We start from the raw sequence: 21,601 nt of genomic DNA on the forward strand, positions 1-21,601 counted from the left end.
GTAAATCAGAAGTGTTGTGTGGCACACAAGAGCGACGTGGGTGTTGAATGCGTCTTCCAGTGACCTGGGGGATGATTTTAGGTTAGAGGCTCATTTCTCTAAGAGAATCCTATTTCTGGCAAATTTCTTTTTTTAAATAGAAATAACAGCTGCTTGTTCATTCCTATGTTTGAACATTAAAGTATAAGAACGATTATGGTTATCCATACTTTACTGGACATTTATTTTGCCATTTTTTATTCAGCTTATGAGAGTAGTATTTGTTTTAGATTTTAGCTGTTCTTTTGTGTACATCGCTAACATATTTGTCAGCTACCAGATTATTACAATCCGATATAAAAAGGAGTTTTCTTCTAGAGGGACTTCCACAGTTCATGCTCAAAGAATTTGTTTTGTGTACCCTGCAGGGGAAAAAAATGATTCATTGGTGTCTTTGTGTGTATGTGTGGTTTCTTTCTTTCTTTTTCGGTATCTGTAATCTACAAAGTTTCTGCATCTTTAAGCAGAAAGACGGATCTCTCATTTTGTAACATGAGTTCTTTTCAAACTTGTAGTTTAATTGAATCCAGCTTTGAGTGACACTTTAGAAAATGCTCTCCCGCATCAGAAGCGCTTCTCCAAACCAGGTGTTCTTCGTGCTCACCTGCTGGCAGTGTTTGATTAGCAGCCAGCTACACCCGGGTGTTCTGACTTGTGCCAAGTGTCCATTCTATATACGGGGATCTGTGCCTGAGAAGACGAGTCATGCTCGTTATCCAGACCTCTTCCTTAGAAGTCATGCGCCAAAATCACAGAAGCAGAAAAGCCAGAAACGGTATGAGGCTTGATATTGATAGACCGTAAAATCAGAATTTCACCTCATAATATTGCTTTGTTCTTGGATACATCATCCCTTCCAGCTATGAGCTCACCAACCCTTGTTCTATCCCTGGGCCAGTTGGCATCCCTGCCATTCTACAGACAGAGAATGGGAGATACAGCTGGACAAGCCAAATTGCCCCCAAGCCAGGAGATCTCGCTAGAACTGGGAGCCAATCCCCTTGACTCCCGTCCAGCCCCTTGCTCTCTGAGACAGCGGAACTTGTTAGAGAGAGCTAGAGGCGAAGAGGAAACCGCCAGTGTCGCCTGAAAGCAATCAGTATTTGAATTATCATTCAGAAGCCAGGAGAAACCAAACAGTGGGCAAACGGTGGAATCTTAAATGGAGATGGGGAGAAGACAGCAGGGAAGAAGGTTAAAAAGAAGGCATTTGGGGATCTAAGTTCAAGAATGTAGGGAATATGTTGGAAGATCCTTTTTATGCAGGCCGAGATGCCTCCGTTAACTGTGGGCTGAAATATGCTAGGTAACATCTGGCATACAGAAAGCAAAGAATGTTCTCCAGTAGGAAACGGTAATCAAGGTAAAGCTAATGCATAAGCTTAAGTCATTAAGTCCGTAAATATTTCTTGAATGTCACCCTTGAGCCAGGTCCTCCGATATTCATCGTTGTAGGCTCACCGCCTATCCCGTGGTAGACAGATAAGATGAGTGAACGGTTTGATGGATAAGTGGACACACATTGTCCAGGGAATTTTATTTTAAGGATTTCCTGTCTTTTCCGTGTTCTTCCTCCCTTGGGACGCCCATATCATCCAACAGGGACTCCTGCCTCACCCCTCCTAGAACCACCCACTCACAGGAAGGAGAATTTCTTTAATGAAGGCAAGTAAACATGGGCCTGTGTGCTCACAGTGGGGAAGCCCTTATGTACTCTTACCCAGAGGGAATCTGGGAAAATCATGTCAGGAAGAAGTTCACACCCTAACCGACTCAGTGATGTACTATTTGCGTGTGTAGGCTTCACTGCAGCAAGTCCCGCAGGTGTTATGATCTCTGGGGCAGGTAGTCAGAGCAAATTTGCCTTTGTGGTCTCCAGAGCTCTACCACCCTTCATTCACTATCTCTCGGGCTTGCCTCCTAGGATCCCAGCTTCGTCTCAGACCCATGCAGCCAGGATCTAGGAAAGGCGCACAGGGCACCATTATTTATTGAATGCCCTCAATGCATTGGCCTCAAACCAAATGCAGAATTAGATTACTGTACCTGACCAGTTGGTTCACGTTTTAAACAAATAAATAGGCAGATAGAGGTGAACTAAGTAGCAGGGAAGGTGGAAATATACTCCAGGGAGAGGCTGGTGCCAGAGAGGGGAAAACCAGTCAGAGCCTGTCATTTTGAGCCCTTAAGTAGGACAGGGTCTTAAAATATTTAAGATCCAGCTCCATGTTTTTGATCAACCAGAGGAAGGGCAAATTTGGTTGGGAGAAAGAAAGATAAGCCCTTCAACAACACTTCAAGCCCTTAATGTTGATTCATTCTTTTGTGGTTGTCTCTGTCTTTGGGCCACCGCTGTACCTTGTATATGCCTCTGACAAAGCACGTGGGCAGCCATAGCCAAGCTATCGTTTGCTTACTTTCTGTCTTCTCTAATACAACATGGGCTCAATGAGGATAGGGACTTTGTATTCTCCATCTCTGAACTCCCAAAGCCTGATCAATAAATGCTTGTTGAATTTACATATGATACCCGCCTCAGTGACTGTAATTGAACCTCCAGTGAGAGCTTGAGCCAGGATGTCAGATGCTCTAGGATTTCAAAATAGAGGTAACTGTGGATTTGAGTGGTCAGACAGCTTTTCTTGAGTCTTGTATTACTGACTGGGATCTTGCACTGAGGGGATTAGGAATGGGGGGGTGGGCAATAGCCTGAGGCGAAGGCTCAGAATCAGGGGTGCTCTGTGGTTCTCGGGAAACAATGCAGCTGAAGCCACTGTGGTCTGTGTTTGACATACCATGTCACATATAATAAAGGTGGCGGAGGTCAAGAGATAAATTAGGAATTTGGGATTAACAGATACACACTACTATATATAAAATAGGTAAACAACAAGGGCCTACTGTATAGCACAGGGAACTATATTCAATATCTTGTAATAAGGTGTAAGAAAAGAATCTGAAAAGGAATATATATATGTATAACTGAATCACTTTGCTGTACACTTGAAACTAACACAACATTGTAATTAACTCTACTTCAGTTAAAAAAAAAAGGTAGGATGAAGCCAATGTATGAAGGGACAGGTGAAGGTGTTTGACATTTAACCTTTCAACAGTGGGAAACTACTGAAGCCATTTAAGCCAAACTGTAAGCGATTAAAGGAAAGCTCAAAAGAGCTGAATCCAGCAGTTCCAGGAAAGATAAATTGGAGCGAGAAGCCTGTGTAGGAAGATATAGCAACAATCTACGAATTAAGTGATACAATTCTGGTCTTAGAGAGGTGGCAGTGGGAATGAATTTCAAGATTCTGCGGCGTTTGTTGTTTTGAGATAAAGGTATCATTCGGATCCACAGTTTTCTCTAAATGAAGAATAAAATAATGAAGGCCAAGCTCTTTATTTAGTGCTTACTATATGCCAGTCACTGTTTGTTTATTTAGTGCTTTATTTAGTGCTTACTATATGCCAGTCACTGTTTATTTAGTGCTTTATTTAGTGCTTACTATATGCCAGTCACTGTTTATTTAGTGCTTTATTTAGTGCTTACTATATGCCAGTCACTGTTTATTTAGTGCTTTATTTAGTGCTTACTATATGCCAGTCACTGTTTATTTAGTGCTTTATTTAGTGCTTACTATATGCCAGTCACTGTTTATTTAAAGCATTTTACATACAGTATCTCCGTTCGTACTCACAACAACCCTTTGAGGTACTACTCTTAGTCCCATTTGACAGGTCAAGTAACTGAGGCACAGTGATTAAGAAACTTGCACAAGGTCATACAGCTAGTAAGACATAGAGCCAGGATTCAAAGCACGACGTAAGGCCGCACAGCACAAAGTGTTAACCACAAATACCTACTTCAGTAGGCTCATGGGCAGATTTATGAAAGAGGTTCTAAAATGTGATGTGTGTTGTCATTTTGAAAGGAGAATAGAGAAGCATTTCCTGCATCTGCTTATCTCTTGTCATTATTAATTGCCTACTCCAGTTTAAGGTGAGCAGTATAGAGTACAATGTAAAATCTGTAATAGGATAATGTGTTTTTTCTTTTTAAACATTGATTTTCCTAATTTAAAAATGAACAATGTTCTTTATAAACATCCAAATATTACAGAAATAACAAATATAGAGTGAATGTCCCATACAGTCCTAAATTGCTCCCCAAATCATTATCCATTGTTGGGTGGAAATTCCTCCAGCTCTTCTCTTTTATAGATGCTGACATGTTACCATCATGTATGTTAATAGTAAACCTTTTTTCTCATAGGTGATCACACTGTGGTGGTTGTTGGTTTTTAATATTTATTTATTTATTTAGGCTGTGCCAGGTCTTAGTTGTGGCACGTGGGATCGTTAGTCATGGGATTGCGCCATGTGGGATCTTTTTTTAGTCGCAGCAATGCGAAGTCTTAGTTGCGACATGCCTGTGGGCTCTAGTTCCCCAACAAGGGATCAAACCCGGGCCCCCTGCACTGGGAGCATGGAATCTTACCCACTGGACCACCAGGGAAGTCCCAATCACACTGTTTTCTTTTTTTTTTTAATATTTATTTATTGATTTATTTAATTTTTGGCTGCGTCGGGTCTTAGGCATTTGAGATCCTCCGCTGTGGCGTACAAGCTTCTCTCTAGTTGAGGCGCGTGAGCTCAGTAGTTGAGGCGCGTGGGTTTAGTTGCCCCGTGGCATGTGGGATCTTAGTTCCCTGACCAGGGATCGAACCCGCATCCCCTGCATTGGAAGGCAGATTCTTAACCATTGGACCACCAGGGAAGTCCCGATCACACTGTTTTCTAACATGTGTTTTCATTTAATAATTTTGGACATCTCTCCATGTCAGAAAATACCCTTTCATTTTATTTTCTTTAAAAGTTGTGTAGGATTCACTTTCACTTTCAGCTGCCCCAGTCTGGGTTCATGTTCTTTTCCAATCAGCAGAGCCACAGGTCTGATGTGACCTAGATTCTTACCTCAATGCCGCTTTTGTTCCTTTTGTGTCTTAGACAGGACTCAAGGAGAAGCAAGCTCAAGAGGGACTCGGTTTTCTGTTTCTGTGAACATAACAGAAGCTAGCATTTCTCTAGTACTCAGGATGAGCCAGCCACTATTCCTAGCCCCACTTTACAGATGAGGAAACTGAGGCCTAGAGAGGTTAAGTAACCTACTTGCTCAAGGTCATACAGTTAGAAACTAGAAAGTCAGAACTTGAACCCTGGCTCTTTTAACTCAAAGCCTGTGTATTTAGCACCATGCCATCTCTTTATCTCTTTTTCAAGTCTTTTACCTAAATGGATTAATATGAAGTGGTCTCCATAGCATCATGTGGAATTCAACTGTTGAGTAAGAGTTAGTCGGTCAAGATGAGCTCTGCTCCTTCTCTTTATGACACACTTTACAAATACCAGCATGAAAAGGGAGTTGTTGGAAGAAACACCTTCCTTTCTGCTGTTTCTCTCTCCATCCCCTCCCTGTAGGCCACTAGTTAGTCTGGGTTTGACCCACTGCCTCTCAACAATCCCAGACGATGCCTTCCAGGGCTCGAACCTCATTTAGTCTCTCCCTTGCTGATGGGGGCCATGAGGGGAGAGCTGCTGAAGGTTCCTCGGGGGGAGTGGAGGAACCTTCTCCACATCCCAGCTGGGTGACATATGGCTGCGGAAAGCCTGCATCCATCCTCCCAGCACAACCCACACAGAAATTTCAGAAGAGTCAATTTAAGTAGTTGAGTGTAGATAAACAATCTCGTGGAGCACCCTTAAAAGGACTATGTTGTTTTGTTTTGTCTTTTGGCTTTTGTCAAAGTGAACTAGACTTGTTTAACATACAGTCTCTTTTAGTGGAATAAAGTAACTCTTTCCTTCTCTTTGGGCTAGGAAAGCCTACGCAAAGACAATACAAGATAAATCCTACGTCCTGGATCCCTGAAACCATTAATATTTGAATTATTTGGTTGTACCTAATTTTGTTGCATCAGTGATTTCTCCCCAGGGCAGGCGTTTTCATAGAACTTGAGGGTTAGAAGGGAACTGAAAATCCAAGCGGTTCAGTGTCTTTTCTCATGTCCACTTGAACACCACTGGGGAAAGTGAACACCTAAGTACCAAAGCAGACTATTTCATTTTCAGAGCACTTCAAATTACAGTGATGTTCTCCTTTATACTAATTCTATCATAACTTCAGCGCTTTCATCCTTCTTGGACCAAATAGAAGATACTGAATGGTTTTTTCCACTTTACCACCTTCCAATCTTTTGAGGACAGTTAACATTTTTCTGCCAGATCTCTTCCAGGTTAGTTAATCTTTCATTCTTTCACCTCTTATTTCCATGTTGGATCTAGAGACCTGGGCTGTTAAGGTCCTTCTTCCTTGATAGTGTTCTAAATTGTCCACATCACTCTCTTTTGTGGGTGACATGTAACACAGAACACAGTGTTTCAGGGAAAACTAGATGAGGACAATTGCTTACCTTGTTCTTGGTGGTCTACTTCCATTAGGTGCATTAAACTTAGGATTTCACCCAATTCTTCAAGAGAAGGGGAAACCAAGGAACTTTATTCTGGAAAGTTTGTAGGAAAAAAAAAAAATCCCTTCATCAATTTATTTTTCTTCAAGCAATAATATAGAAAAAAGAAACCTGTGGACCTAGATTTTTAATTTTTTGTGTATTGTAGCATCTTTCTAATATGCCATTTTTTTCATAATATTTATCCACAGTCCATCTATAAGATAGGAATTGTGTGGAAATAATTGTGTAGGAATGCTTAACTTCTCGTAAGTGCCTGCGTGATGACTCCTGAGGTACCAAACATTGAGGCTTCTTAAAAGTGTCTTGGTAATTAAAGAGATGAAATATTGTAGAGTATTTCTTTATATCAGTGATTCTTTGAAGTGGAAGGCTAACCCCTAAAGGACTAGAATTTTTTAGCAGCTCTCCCCCTCCCCTCCTTACTCCTGCCCTGGTGGAGTCAAGTTTCTGTGAATTCTTTCAGATCCTTGAAAGGTTTACGGCTTCCCTCCTCCACTTCAGGATTTAGGTACCCACTCCAGATCCAGATTAGTGTTTGTAACACTAGAAGAAAGTAAAGTAATAGGGTAGGTTTCCCTCAAAAAGCTTTTTTTGATTGTAAACTGTGTCCATGTATACGTAAGATTTTATTACACTTTAGATTTCTTTGGAGAAACTACCGCTAGAATATACAAGACAATGTGTGGTGGAAGGGTACCTGAAGGTGGGAGAATACATTAGATGCCCTTGTACCATTTTCTAAAAAACACGTGATCACGTGATTGGGGTGTTTATATAGGAGAGTGTCACCAAGAGTTATTACATATAAGGAAACCACTGTCAAAATTAACACTGCCTCTCAGCCATTGGTTAAATTTAAAAAGGAGGACAAAATCTTAAAGACAAATGAATTTTAAATCAAGGCCAACTAATTACAGCAGGGAATGTGTTGGATAAGAGTGGGTATATATAATTACGTGGATCGTTATATTGAAAATATTTAGGAGGTAATCACATGCCCCCTAAACATTTGCTGGGGGATGAATCCACCCCCTGCAAACATCCCTTTCTGATCTCAAAGACCCACATTGACCCTGTAAAATGTATGATATGGCTTCCTCTTCTTAAAACACTGACCTTTTCCAGGCCAATTAAAAGGTGCTGCTTTGAGGACATTGGAACCCAGGCTCAAAGGGATAAAAGGAAATTGAAACTTCTATTAAGAGGAGCTAATGATGCCTGGAGCAGTTGGGATTAAAAAAGAACAAAGTCAATTTTAAAAAGATCCCCAAATCAAAGAGCTGCTTCTCTCATCAAATACCAAGAGAAAGCAAAATGATTTTTAATGAAAACCCGGGCAATGGAAGCAGCCTTTTGCCTAGATCCTGGGACTTCAATCAAAACCAGTGAGAAGTTTTGAGTAAAATCCTTTGAACTTCTTGGGGAAAATGTGCTACATCAATTTAAGATAATGTCATGAAAGATAAACTAGCTTTTCTCCTAAATTAAGTAAAATGATCCAGGAAGATATTAAAATGATAACAATAAAAAGTAGTGTACATATAGGATTAATTTATAATGGATCCTCATCTGACATCAAATAAATCTAGGGTTAAAATATTACATTTTTCAAAATTTAGGTATAATAGACATATAACATTGTATTAGTTTTAGGTGTATAACATAATGATTTGATATATGTATATATTGTGAAATGATTACCACAATAAGTTTGGTTGACATTCATCACCACATATTGTTACAATTTTCTTCTTGTGGTGAGAACTTTTAAGATGTATTCTCTTAGCAACTTTCAAATATACAATATTGTTAACTAAGTCACTATGCTGTGCACCACATCTCCAGCACTTATTTATCTGATATCTGGACATTTGTACCTTTTAACCACCTTCACCCATTTCACCACCTCCCATCCCCCATTCCCTGTGTATAGCAGTCACCAATTTGTTCTCTGTATCTATGAGGGTTTTTTGTTTTTGTTCTTTAAAGATTCCACACATAAATGAAATTATACAGTATTTGTTTTTCTCTGTCTGACTTATTTCACTTGGCATAATTTCCTCAAGGTCCATCCATGTTGTCACAAATGGCAGGTTTTCCTTCTTTTTTCTGGCTGAATAATAATATTCCACTGTATGTATATACCACAGCTTCTTTATCCATTCATCCGTTGGTGTACACGTAGATTGTTTTCATCCTTTGGCTATTGTAAATAATGTTGCATGAACATGGTAGTGCAGGTAGTTCTATTTAAAAATTTTAAGGGGGACTTTCCTGGTGGTCCGGTTGTTGGGACTCCGTGCTTCCAATGCAGGGGGCACAGGTTCAATCCCTGGTCAGGGAACTGAGGTCCTGCATGCCGTGTGGCGTGGACTAGACAGATAGATAGATAGTAAATGTTGTTTAAAGTAAATAAATGAATGAATAATAAACATTTTGAGGATCCTCCACACTGTTTTCCATAGTGGCTGCATCAATTTACATTCACACCAACACTGCATGAGGGTTCCCTTTTCTCCACATTCTTGCCAGCACTTGTTATTTCTTGTCTTTTTGAGAATAGCTATTCTAACAGGTGTGAAGTGATATATCTCACTGTGGTTCTGATTTGCATTTCCCTGACGATTAGTGATGTTGAGCACTTTTTCATGTACCTATTGACCATCTGTATGTCTTCTTTAGAAAAATGTCTATTCAGTTCCTTTGCCCATTTGTTAATTGGATTGTTTGGGATTTTTACTATTGAGTTGTATGAGTTCTTTATATATTTTGGATATTAACGACTTATCGGATATATGATTTGCAAATATTTTCTCGCATTCCGTAGGTTGCCATTTTTTTTTTTTTTTTGCGGTACGCGGGCCCTCTCACCGCTGCGGCCTCTCCCGTCGCGGAGCACAGGCTCCGGACGCACAGGCCCAGCGGCCATGGCCCACGGGCCCAGCCGCTCCACGGCATGCGGGATCCTCCCAGACCGGGGCACGAACCCGCGTCCCCTGCATCGGCAGGCGGACTCTCAACCACTGCGCCACCAGGGAAGCCCCCGTAGGTTGCCATTTAATTTTGTTGATGGCTTCCTCTGCTGTACAGAAGCTTTTAGTTTGATATAGTTCTACTTATTTATTTCTGCTTTTGGTGTCAAATCCAAAAATCCCTGCCAAGACTGAGCTTACTCCCTATGTTTTCTTCTTGGAGTTTTATGATTTCAGGTCTTATGTTCAAATCTTTAATCCAGCGGTCCTCAACCTTTTAGGCACCAGGGACAGGTTTTGTGGAAGACAATTCTTCCACGGATGGGGGTGGGGGGAGGGGGGGCTGGTTCCGGCGGTAATGTGAGCCACGGGGAGCGATGGGGAGCGGCAGATGAAGCTTTGCTCGCTTGCCCACCACTCGCCTCCTGTGTGCGGCCTGGTTCCTAACAGGTCATGGACCTGTAGCAGTCCGTGGCCCAGGGCTTGGGGGCCCCTGCTTTAATCCATTTGGAGTTGATTTTGTGTACGGTGTAAGATACTGGTCCAGTTTTATTCTTTTGCATGTGCCTGTCCAGTTTTCCCAACACCTCTTTTTGTTTGTTTGTTTTCTGGCCATGCCACACGGCATACGGGATCTTAGTTCCCTGACCAGGGATTGAGCCCATGCCCCCTGCAGTGGAAGTGCAGAGTCTTAACCACTGGACCGCCAGGGAAGTCCCTCCCAACACCATTTATTAAAGAGATTTTCCTTTCCCATTGTATATTCATGGCTCTTTTTCATAAATTAATTGACCATATATGTGTGGGTTTATTTTGGGGCTCTCTATTCTGTTCCTTCGATTTATGTGTCTGTTTTTATGCCAATACCATACTGTTTTGATTATAGTATAGTATATGCTATAGTAATAGCTTTGTAATATAGTTTGAAATCAGGACGTACGATGCCTCCAGCTTTGTTCTTCTCAAGATTGCTTTGTCTATTTGGGCTCTTTCGTGGTTCCATACAAACTTTTTTCTATTTCTATGAAAAATGCCAATTGAATTTTGATAGGGATTGCATTGACTCTATAGATTGCTTTGAGTAATATGGGCATTTTAGCAATATTAATTTTTCCAGTCCATGAGTACAGACTATCTTAGCATTTATTTGCGACTTCTACAATTTCTTTCATCAGTGACTATATAGTTTTCAGTGTACAGGTCTTTCACCTCCTTGGTTAAATTTATTGCTAGATAATTTACTCTTTTTGATGCAGTTGTAAATGGGATTATTTTCTTAATTTCTAAAATCTAGCATTTTGATGACCTGTGATGTACACAATAAGTCATTAGGTGGTTTCTGTGGATGGTAATTATTATAACCTTGATAGGTTGTTCACTTCTTCATACAGTTTATAATAACCCCATCTGTTTTAGTCTGCTCAGTCTGCTATAACAGCATACCACGTCCTGCATGGCTTGAACAATAGAAATTTATTTTCTCACAGTTCTGGAAGCTGGAAAGTCCAAGATCCAGATCAAGTTTCCAGCGCGGCTTGGCTTCTTGTGAGAGCTGTCTTCCTGGCTTGCAGATGGCCACCTTCTGTATCCTCACATGGCCTTTCCTGAGTGCATGCAGAAGTGTAGGAGGAAGAGAAGGGGAAAATGAGCTCTTTGGTGTCTCTTATAAGGACACTAATCTTCTTAAATTAGGGCCTCACCCATATGACCTTGTTTAACCTTACTTTCTTAGTGGCCCCTATCTCTAAATACAGCCATATCGAGGGGTGGCGTTTCAACATATGAGTTTGGTGAGGGATGCAGGCATTCAGTCTATAGCACCACGTAGCAATAACTAAGAGGTCAGGGAACTCTTGAGCTTGAAAAGGGGCTAGGCTTCGTACTGCATATGCACATCAGTGGGTAATGCCTTTGCCACTTAGAGGATAGTTGGGTGGGTAGCTGGCAAGCCATCAGGAAACCTAAGAGCAGGCTAGTGCTGCATTTGCTGTTTGTTTAAATTCTAAATGAACTAACTGCTTGGCATGACCAGCAGAAGCCTCTTCATGGCGCATTTACTTGAACTCCCTTAAGATATGTTTAACGGTACTGTAGCCAACGGGAAATTTTCTATCATAACCCATCATTTTGGGACGTTGGTTATCTATCCAGCAAATCAGGGCATTGGCAAAGGAAGCTTCACAGAGTCCAACTTCACTACCCCTGAACTTCTACCTGGATGTGGTTTTAATGGTGGATAAAACCATTATTTTAGAATCAAAAAGGTTTTCTAGAACAAAGCAGGTCACTCCTACTTGTATTAGGACTCACAAAGCTACTTTATTGGGGGTTAGGGTTTCAACATATGAATTTGTGTGTGTGTTGGGGGGAAACACCTCATCTCAGCTTGGAAATCCTAGGCTGAATTAAGTGTTAAATTTAATTACAAAAAGGAAGGACACTTTGCTGTGCACCTGGAACTAAAACAACATTGTTAATCACCTATACTCCAATATAAAATAAAAAGTTAAAAAAAAAATGACACAGCCACTTCTGTGCCAGTGTGTATTAAACAGGTTTAGCATTTTAATAATTTGAGTAGATAAAGAAAAAAGGGAGGTGCTGAGACAAGAAAGATGGCTCTTCTCAAAAGCAAAAAGACGTCTGGACTGATAAGAGGGCAACTGAAAGAGGAGCTGAAGATAACCAGGAGAAACTGATCATAAATTTGCCTCAGCGTTCAGACACGGGGTCGTGCAGCTGAATTATAGGCAGGGGTCACTCTGGTGAATTTAGAACCTACATCCTGGTTTTGATACCTCTAGGCAGCCTCCTTCACCGTGTACCTCATCTCCAAACATCAGGTGGTGGAATATGCATGGTTGAAAAGAATTGCCCAGGATGAATAGATATTCTGTAATTGATGGGACTACGAGTTCCCTGAGAAGTGCGTCAGCCTGCGTCCCGTGTCACAGGCTACTGCCTCAACTGTGCTGTGTCAATGGCTAATAAAAAAACTCACCTGACAGCTTAAAAATTTTAATCGTTATATTTCCCTTATGATCCCAGGGAGGCCAGGCCTTCCTGGAGAGGGTGTTCAAGTTATGAGTTCAGGCAAGGTGTGAAATACATTTGAGAGTGTGTGTGTGTGTGTGTGTGTGTGTTTCAACAACACCACAGCTGGTGAACTAACAGATTTACCGATATGATTCAGGCATTCTAGCTGGTTGTTCAGGGACACAGACCTGGAGCAGGTAGATCGTGTGTGTGTTAGGAGAGAAGTGGGAGGAGAGGGCCACCCGTCATACTCTGTTGGTCCTGAGTAGGACCTTTGCTTTATGTAAAGTATGAGTATAAAAGTAGAACCGAACTCCCTCAGGTCTAATGCCATTAAATGAGTGAATATCATGCAGAACTGCTCAATAAACTGAAAACAGTATACTGTACAATTATGTGATGTTATATCAAGCATGATTATCATTTCTGTCACTAATGCCACTAAGCTGCCAGCATCAGGAATCCCACCCGTATTGAGGTGTTTCATGTGCAGAGGTGAAAAGAAGCCTAGAGAGTGTGTGTATTGGTCATGTGCTAAAATCCTGGTGCTAAAATCCAGATGCTAACTCCTGGGTAGGTAGACAGGATGGCCTTGTTTGCCCGTCTAAGAGCCTGTGCTTTGTTCTACGAGGTGGGGAGCCATTGGCGGGTTTTAAGTGAGGGAGTGGCATGCTTTTAAGTTTTAAGTGAGGGAGTGGCAAACCGATTGCTTTGGTTGCTATGCAGAGAACGGAGTTAAGGGGCACAGGAGTGAAAGCAGGGAGACCAACTTAGGAGGCCAAGAGATAATGAGGGCCTGAACTAGGGCCATGGAAGGAGGGGAGAGATTTGAGAAATCTTTCAGAGATAAGATGGCACGACTTGACTCTCTGGATATGAGAGATGAAGAAGAGGGAGCAAGCCAGGATGACTGCCTGCCACACTTGTTCTAAGGTGCCACTCTAAGGGCCTAGCATTTAGGAAACACTCAGTGAGGGTAACCATTGCATTATGCTATCATATCAACAACTTCTTATCCCCATATTGCAGATGAGAAAATTGAAGCTCGGAGGGAAAAAGTGGTTAGCCCAAAGTCACGCAGCTAGTAACCTGAGCTCTGTTTGATTGTCTAACTTCTGCCCTATCCTACTGTGTGGCTTTAGCCTAAGTGTGGATTAAACTGGTGAAAATGACTTCACTCAGAAAAAAGTGGACTTGGCTTTTATGCTTGGGAGGTGCTCAGTATTTACTGAATATATATATGTATATGTATATATATTTGGCATCACCATTAAGTTCTGGGCCAATGAGAGGACTCTAGTCCTATTGTCATTTCTATCTGAAAATATTAAATGTGACCAAGACCAGACTGTTGGGCAGGAAAGGGGGATGATTGTTACCGGACTAAATGTTGAATCTTATGGATGTTGTTAAGAGAAACACAAAGAAATTCCTGTGTTACTTCTCTCTAGGATTGCTCCCTTAACCTTTCCTTCTCCAAATCTAGACTTCAAGGCTCCTAGAAGAACCAACACACAGAAGTATAGGATTAGTTGCCCAATTTACTTATATTTTAAGAAAGTGTCCCAAGAGGCCAGTTAAGCCTGTCTGACAGCAGTGACAGGTCTCATCGTCAGAAAATCCAAGGATGATTATAGCCTATGACCTGTGACAGCTCTAAAGGCATTAAGAATTGCCAGGGAATGCCACTGGGATTTGACTCTCGGGCCATTGGAAAGCACGGGGGCTTTGCTGGCCAGTGGAGGTGGATTTGCATCCATGTTGTCCCTTGTCAGCTATAAACTGGAAACGCCACTTACCTTGCTCAGGCCCAATTTCCCCATATGAAAAAATGGAAATAATATTTACCTTAAAGAGTTGTGAAAAGTCTAACACAGTTCTTGGTTAATAAATTTATTGATGGCTTTGATCCTTATACAGTTTGGGGATTAGAAGTTCCTTCCAAAACATTTATGCTAGGCCATTGATGTGGCGAGAGGCTTCACTCTAGGTATCAGCTTATGTATTTTTTAAATAATTTTGCACATTAATTGTGAAAGGCAGTCATCTAGAGTGGAAGAAACACAATATTTGAAGTGGTTTGATTCATTTTGTCAGCTTTTCCCCGATAGGTGACAGACACATTTATCTCTAGCTTCCCACTCTATTCAAAGCTATTTGCCTTAACTTAACCTGAATGTACCTGCTCATTACTAGCTCTAAAAGTTAAAAATGGAATATTAATTTCTATCTCTTTTGACATTCTGACCCCAATTCCAATATGTATGGGGGACAGGGATTCCAACAAGCAATTCGCTGTTACCAGGGCGTCTGAGAATTCAACTCAATTCTGACACTATGTAGAGATGGCATCAGATTCCGTAGGTTAAGGGAAGATTCCGTAGGTTCATTCCTGCAAGACTGAACACACACTTCAGAACTAGACACAGCCCAGGTAGTTACCTGTGCTTCTGACCTACACACTACAAATTGGAGGTTCCGATGACCCCCCTCCCACACTGGATGCCAATCACAAGTCCAGGTTGTTACCTGTACTGCTGACCAACTGGCTAGAAATCAGAGGTTCCCACGACCTCCCCCTTGGGTTCAATTAATTTGCTAGAGTGGCTCACAGAACTTAGAGAAACATTTTACTTATTAGATCACTGGTTTATTGTGAAAGAATATAACTCAGGACAGCCCGATGGGAGAGATGCACAGGGCAAAGTACAGGGAAAGGGCATGGTGCTTCCGTGCCGTCTCCACGTGCTCCACCCTCCCCAAGTTCCACGTGTTCACCAGCTCAGAAGCTCTCTGAACCCTGGCCCACATCCTTCTGGGTTTTTATGGAGGCTTTATTGCATAGGCCCGATTGATTAAATCATTGGCCATTGGTGATTGAAGCTTGCGTGGGCCCGATTGATTAAATCATTGGCCATTGGTGATTGAAGTCAACCTCCAGGCCCCCTGGGTCTGGGGGTGGGACCGAAAGTTCCATCCATCTCATCACAAGGTTTTCTCCACTGGCAACCAGCCTCCACTCTTAGGTGCTTTCCAAAAGTCACCTCATCAACCAAAAAAGAGACAATTTTAAGCTCCCATCACTTAGGAAATTTCCAAGAGTTTGGGAGCTGTGAGCCAGGAACTGCGGTCGAAGATCTGAATGATAGAATATATATACAAATCACAATATTGTACCATCCACTTAAAATAGTTTCCCTTTGGTTCAAGGTGCGCTCTGCTCTGTTAAAGTAACCAAGCAGTGAGTGTGTTGCTGTTCAAAGTCCCCTTGGGGTTGAGATTCTGTTTCTATGGTGCAACAGTGACATCCATTGGCCTGTTGCGCTAATTATAGAAGAAACCTGTTTCTCAGCTCTGTGACTATTGGGTTTCCAGTTACAGACAGACATACGAAGAGAACAGACTGTCTCCGGGCCCGACAGGTAAGTCAAGCACCTGGCCTCCTGCAGACTGGGCTGGTTTCAGGATCCTTTCCAAGGACACGTGTCCTCAGATCACTGCTACCTGGGTCTTCTCTTGTGGTCGTGTGGGGCAGTCCTGGAATCAGTCCTATGTTTGTAGAGTTCAGTACATTCATGGGCCTCTGGGGAAACCATTGGTTTGGGATTCAGATATGCTTCTGAATGCATAAGCCAGGGCAACTCCCTTCAACTCTGAACCTTTTCCACACAGATGAAGTGAAGCTGACGACTATACCTGTCTGGGAGTTACCAAGGGCTTTTCCACACGTTTGATAATAAATCCCCACAATCACACAATTTTCCTAGTTGCGAAAATTAGGAAAGTACAAATCACATCTGCTTAACACCGAGCAGACTGTGGGGCTGGGAAGCTGGCCACCCAAATGACAGGTTCTCAGACCTCCAGCTTTGGTGATTTGTGTTGCCTGCCCTAGTTAGAATTCACTAGATTGTTCAGAAACTCTTGCTTCATTTCTGAAAGAACCTTGCGGGGAGGTTCTAAAGCTAGAAAAGCAAAGGAAAGGTTATGTGGCTGGATTTGAGATTGAGCAATGAGTGTGTGCCTTCATGTAGAAAAAAAAAACAGGGCTGTTTTTCATCTCCACGGAGAACGTAACAGGAAATAGCAAGACTAGAAATCTTTATTTCTACCAACTATGTGTCCGATACTCTGTTAGGCATTAAGAATAAAGGATAAATAAGACAAACCATGGTGTGCCCCCAAAGACCTTGTTTTCAAGTGAGGGACACAAACTAGGAGCAGTGAATTCTAATAATGTGGTAGGAGTTATGTTAAGCATTCCTGCAGGAATCCCTTCGAAGCCACCCGCTGCCCTCCCCCGTGTGTGTGGGACTGGTAGGACCCAAGTAATGGCTAACGTAGGCACCTTTGGATGGAAAAATGGGTGAATAGTCTCAGTTCCACTCAAAGCCAAGATATCAAATACTTCTCAGTATCAAAATCAAGCAGGTTATAAAGAAGATGTGGCACATATATACAATGGAATATTACTCAGCCATAAAAGGAAACGAAATTGAGTTATTTGTAGTGAGGTGGATGGACCTAGAGTCTGTCATACAGAGTGAAGTAAGTCAGAAAGAGAGAGACAAATACCGTATGCTAACACATATATATGGAATCTAAGAAAAAAAAATGTCATGAAGAGCCTAGGGGTAAGACGGGAATAAAGACACAGACCTACTAGAGAATGGACTTGAGAACATGGGGAGGGGGAAGGGTAAGCTGGGACAAAGTGAGAGAGTGGCATGGACATATATACACTACCAAACGTAAAATAGATAGCTAGTGGGAAGCAGCCACATAGCACAGGGAGATCAGCTCGGTGCTTTGTGACCACCTAGAGGGGTGGGAGGGTGGGAGGGAGGGAGACGCAAGAGGGAGGAGATATGGGATATATGTATATGTATAGCTGATTCACTTCGTTATAAAGCAGAAACTAACGCACCATTGTAAAGCAATTATACTCCAATAAAGATGTTAAACATAAAAAACTAAAGTAGCATATGGGAGAAAAAAAAAACTACTAATAGAAACTGGCTCTAAACATATTTCACTGCATCTAAATGGTGTAGATTAATAAACTAATATGTTCCAATAAAAAAAAATCAAGCAGGTTGCAAAACTGACAAGTCAGATACGTTATCACTTACATAAAAGAACAAAATCTATAGATTCAGCGGCGCTTTGTATCATTTCCAAGTAAAACTTTTTTTTAGAAATAATTAAGGGATTTGTAACTAATTTCTGATATATGTAGCCAAACCCACTACTGACTCACTGGTAAAGCTTTTTCAAATCATTGTTATGATTAAACAAACCAAAGAAAACACCTCACCTAAGGAAGAATCTCATTGAGATTCCATTCCTCCCTCTCCAGTTGACTACCTAACAGGAAGGTTCAATCTCAGTGTGCGCTCTTATTAAATCGTATTATTTTAACTCTCATTGTAAATACTCCAGGCTCCTTCAGCCCACCTCTCCTCCCGCTAACCACAGCCTCCGCATGTGACCTTGCTGACTTTTCCCCTCTGGAGAGGGCCAAGTACCTATCACTTCCTGTCTACCAGTGGAACTTTCTAAGGACAGAGGCCAACAGACCCAAGACACCTTGCCAAACAGGTGGCCCCACTGCTTTACATGCCCCTCCCTCCCCCCTATACCACTGTCTAACCATTAGAGCGCCTTAGAAAAAGTGCAGCCCATATCTTAAAGCACAGCTTCTCGTATTGGTCATTTTGGTTTAGACTCACGTCAGTCAAACTGAGAACATTTTAGCCTACAATTGTTGGCTCTGTTTAGAGTCCTTTGCCAAGTACCAAAGTATAAGTCTGCAAAATCCAGTGAAATTTCTATGGGCTTTGAGAAGCCCTTTCCACCAAGTAAGAAAAGATGAGTTTACACAGATATAGAGAACAAACTAGTGATTACCAGTGGGGAGAGGGAAGGGGGAAGGGGCAATATAGGGGGATTAAGAGGTACAAACTGTTAGGTATAAAATAAGCTACAAGGATATATTGTACAACACGGGGACTATAGCCCATAGTTTATAATAACTATAAAAGTATAACCTTTAAAAATTGTGAATCACTATATTGTACACTTGTAACTTACACGACATTGTACAACTATACTTCAATAAAAAGAAGAGTTTATTTCAACTGTAGCAACCCATCCCCAGTGTATTATGTATTCCCCAGTGTGTTAATGCTGAAGAAACCAGGAATGTGTCTGCACAGCAATATCCCCAGAGACCTTCAGGGCTCAGTCTGCTGGCTGTCACATGGAGGCCACCCCTGTGGGTTGCTGCCCCTTGGCCATCAGATCTGAGAGCTTGAAGCTCCTGCCCCATCTCCCTCACATGGGAGTCTCAGGGCACTGCCACTGGCCCCTGAGCACCCAGCTCCCTTCCAGAGCCCTTCTTGCTTGGGTCGCTGCAGCCTCGTCAGCATCTTTGGCATTCACCTTTCAGCCTTTTGGACCTGGGTGTAAAATAAACTCGTAGTTTTTTGCAGGACGATTTGAGTAAGTATGTGGAGTGACTTGAGTTCCTCTACATAGTCCTCACTATCCAACATTTTTCATCCAGCTGCTCAGGGGCTCATATGCCCCAGTCTCTGGGTTAATTCTCACCCAGTGTACTTTTAAATGGATACTCCTAAGAGAGAGTCATTAACACCTTAGTGATAACTAGTCTGTAACATACAGGCTTGAAGTTTTTAAAATTTGTGTTTCAATATATTTTTATTGAGAGATCATTTACAAACCGAAATGTATGCTTAAGTATTACAGTTCCGTTACCAGAGTCCTGATAGTTGTAATCTACACCTCTATCAAGATATAGACCATTTTCATCACCTGCAAAAGCTCCATGCCCCTTCCCAGTCCATCCCCCACCCCCAGGCATCCAGTGTTCTGATTTATTTCACCACAGATTAGTTTTGCCTGTTCTAGAGCTTCTTATAAATGAAATAACATAGTATGTACTCTTCTGCGTGGTATTTTTTACTCAACATAATGTTTTTAAACTTTATCCATGTTGTTGCTTATATTTATTGTTTATCCATCCTCCTGTTGATGGACATTTGGGCTGTGTCCAGTATGGGGCTATTATGAATAGAGCTACTATGGATATTAGTGTCCAAGACTCTTTGTAGACCTATGTTTTCATTCTCATGGGTGAATACCTAGGAGTAAGATGCTGGATCATAGGGTAGATGTATGTTTGCCTAATGAGAAACTTCCATACCTTTTCCAGAGTGGTTGTACCACCTTACAGTCCGGTTCCAGTTGCTTCACAACCTTCTCAACATTTGTTGCTGGCAGCTGTGTCAGTTTTCTATTGCTGTGTAATAACTTATTACAAACATAGCATCTTCCAGCAGCGCAAATGTATTAGCTCCTAGTTCTCCAGGTCAGGAGTCCTGTGTGACTCGGTTGAGTTCTGTGCTTAAGGTCACAAGGATGAAATGAAGTATCAGCTAGGCTGGGTTCTTCACCGGAGGCTCTTGGGAAGAATCCACTTTCAAACGTGTTCAGATTGTTGGTTCATTTCACCTCCTGTGGTTTCCTTACTGGCTGTCACTTAGAGCAGCTCTCTGATCCTAGAGGCAGGCAGCCTGAATCTTCTTCTCACATGGCCCCCTCTGTCTTCAAGCCTGCAAAACACACTGATTCCTCACCATCCCCACACCCACCCCCATGCCCGTGGTTGAAATCTCTCTGTCTTCCTTACTGCTTTTAAAAAGACTCACCTGGTTGGGTCAGACTTACCTGGATAATCTCTGTATCTTAAGGTCATTCGACTTGGAACTGTAATTGCACCTGCAGGCTTCCTTCCCAGTAGTACCTAAATTAATGTTTGATTGAGTAACTAGGAGACAGAAATCTTGGGGCCATCTTTAGAATTCTGCCTACCACAACAGTCTATGGTGAAACTTTAAAACCAGCATCACTTTTCATTATCCAGTTGCTTTCAAAGCTTGAGATTTCAAAACTATTTTCCTCCTAAAGAATCATACTTACTGTGGTTTCAATAATTATCCCTTACCACTTGTGTTCTGTGCATTTATAAAACTCCCTGCCTTTGAAAACATCTAAGTGCTTCCCCAACATTGGGTTTGACACCCATCCAACGTGATCAAATTCACTAGCACAATATTAAGACTGGAACACATGGCCACAGGTTGAAGTGATTTGACCAAGTTGATTTTTGTCATTTCCTGGTGCCTCTTATAACTGGTTGCAGAATTAAGAACTAATATTTCTATTTTGGTAACTAGAATAATTGAACTTAGGGATGAAAAGGCCCAAGAACTTTATAGGTCAACTGAAGATCAGAGAAATTGATTCACAGAGTTGGTTACCCAGAGATGAGCTCAGAGCCATGTCCCTAGATTCCTGGGTGGAGCACCGTTGACTACCTTCTAGTGCCTTCTTGCTTCTCGAGAGGTATCTGATCCTGCAAGGGGACTTTGGGATTTGTTGATTTAAGTCACCATATAAATCTCTGGCAATCTAGAAAACATTTATTGAAAATAATGCATAGATTACAGTGTTTTCATTAGTTCCAAATAAAAATTTTTAAGCTAGCTAAATCCATCCAAGAAAAGTTATTTTCTGTCAGCTTGAAACTAGCTGAGGGAGGGAAGGAGCCAGTGGAATTGACCTGCTCCTGTTTAGATGCTAGGGTCTTAGTCCTTGAGTCTGTGCTTGAAATCTCATTGAACTTGGGGACTCTGCATTTCCTCCCGTAGAGAATAAAAGAATTGTGTACCTGACTTTCATGAAACTCTCATAAACACCCCATATTTTTCAACGTGAATTCCAGACAAGCTGGTGGCAAAGTCACACAACTTGCCAAGTCAAGACTAAAACCTGGGTCACCCTGTGGCTTTATGCCGGAGGCAATGACCGGCAGCAAACCAGCCCAGTCTCTCCTGAAGCTATGTTTTATTTGGCCCACAGAATGGTGGGGGTTTTTTAATTTGCATTAATTTCCAACATTTAAAAACTGGAAATTTTCACATGAAAACCCAGATGTCCAGC

The 21,601-nt window shown here is 41.8% G+C and overlaps 1 protein-coding gene across 9 annotated transcripts in view; it reads left to right on the plus strand.

The window, feature by feature from the left end:
- Positions 1-21,601, plus strand: part of SHROOM3 (shroom family member 3) — a 163,444-nt gene that overhangs the window by 47,728 nt on the left and 94,115 nt on the right. Inside the window, exon 2 of one of the 9 annotated variants that reach the window (XM_089912074.1) lies at positions 1-21,601. This exon is cut by the window's right edge and continues 17,592 nt beyond it. The exons of the other annotated variants lie outside the window; for them this stretch is intronic. The gene's annotated coding sequence lies outside the window, so the exon portion shown is untranslated. 9 annotated transcript variants of the gene reach the window in all.

The sequence above is a fragment of the Delphinapterus leucas genome, chromosome 5 (genome assembly GCF_059928025.1).
Source record: "Delphinapterus leucas isolate spDelLeu-1000000601 "Yukka" chromosome 5, BTC_Dleu_Yukka2, whole genome shotgun sequence".
Taxonomy (NCBI): Eukaryota; Metazoa; Chordata; class Mammalia; order Artiodactyla; family Monodontidae; genus Delphinapterus; species Delphinapterus leucas.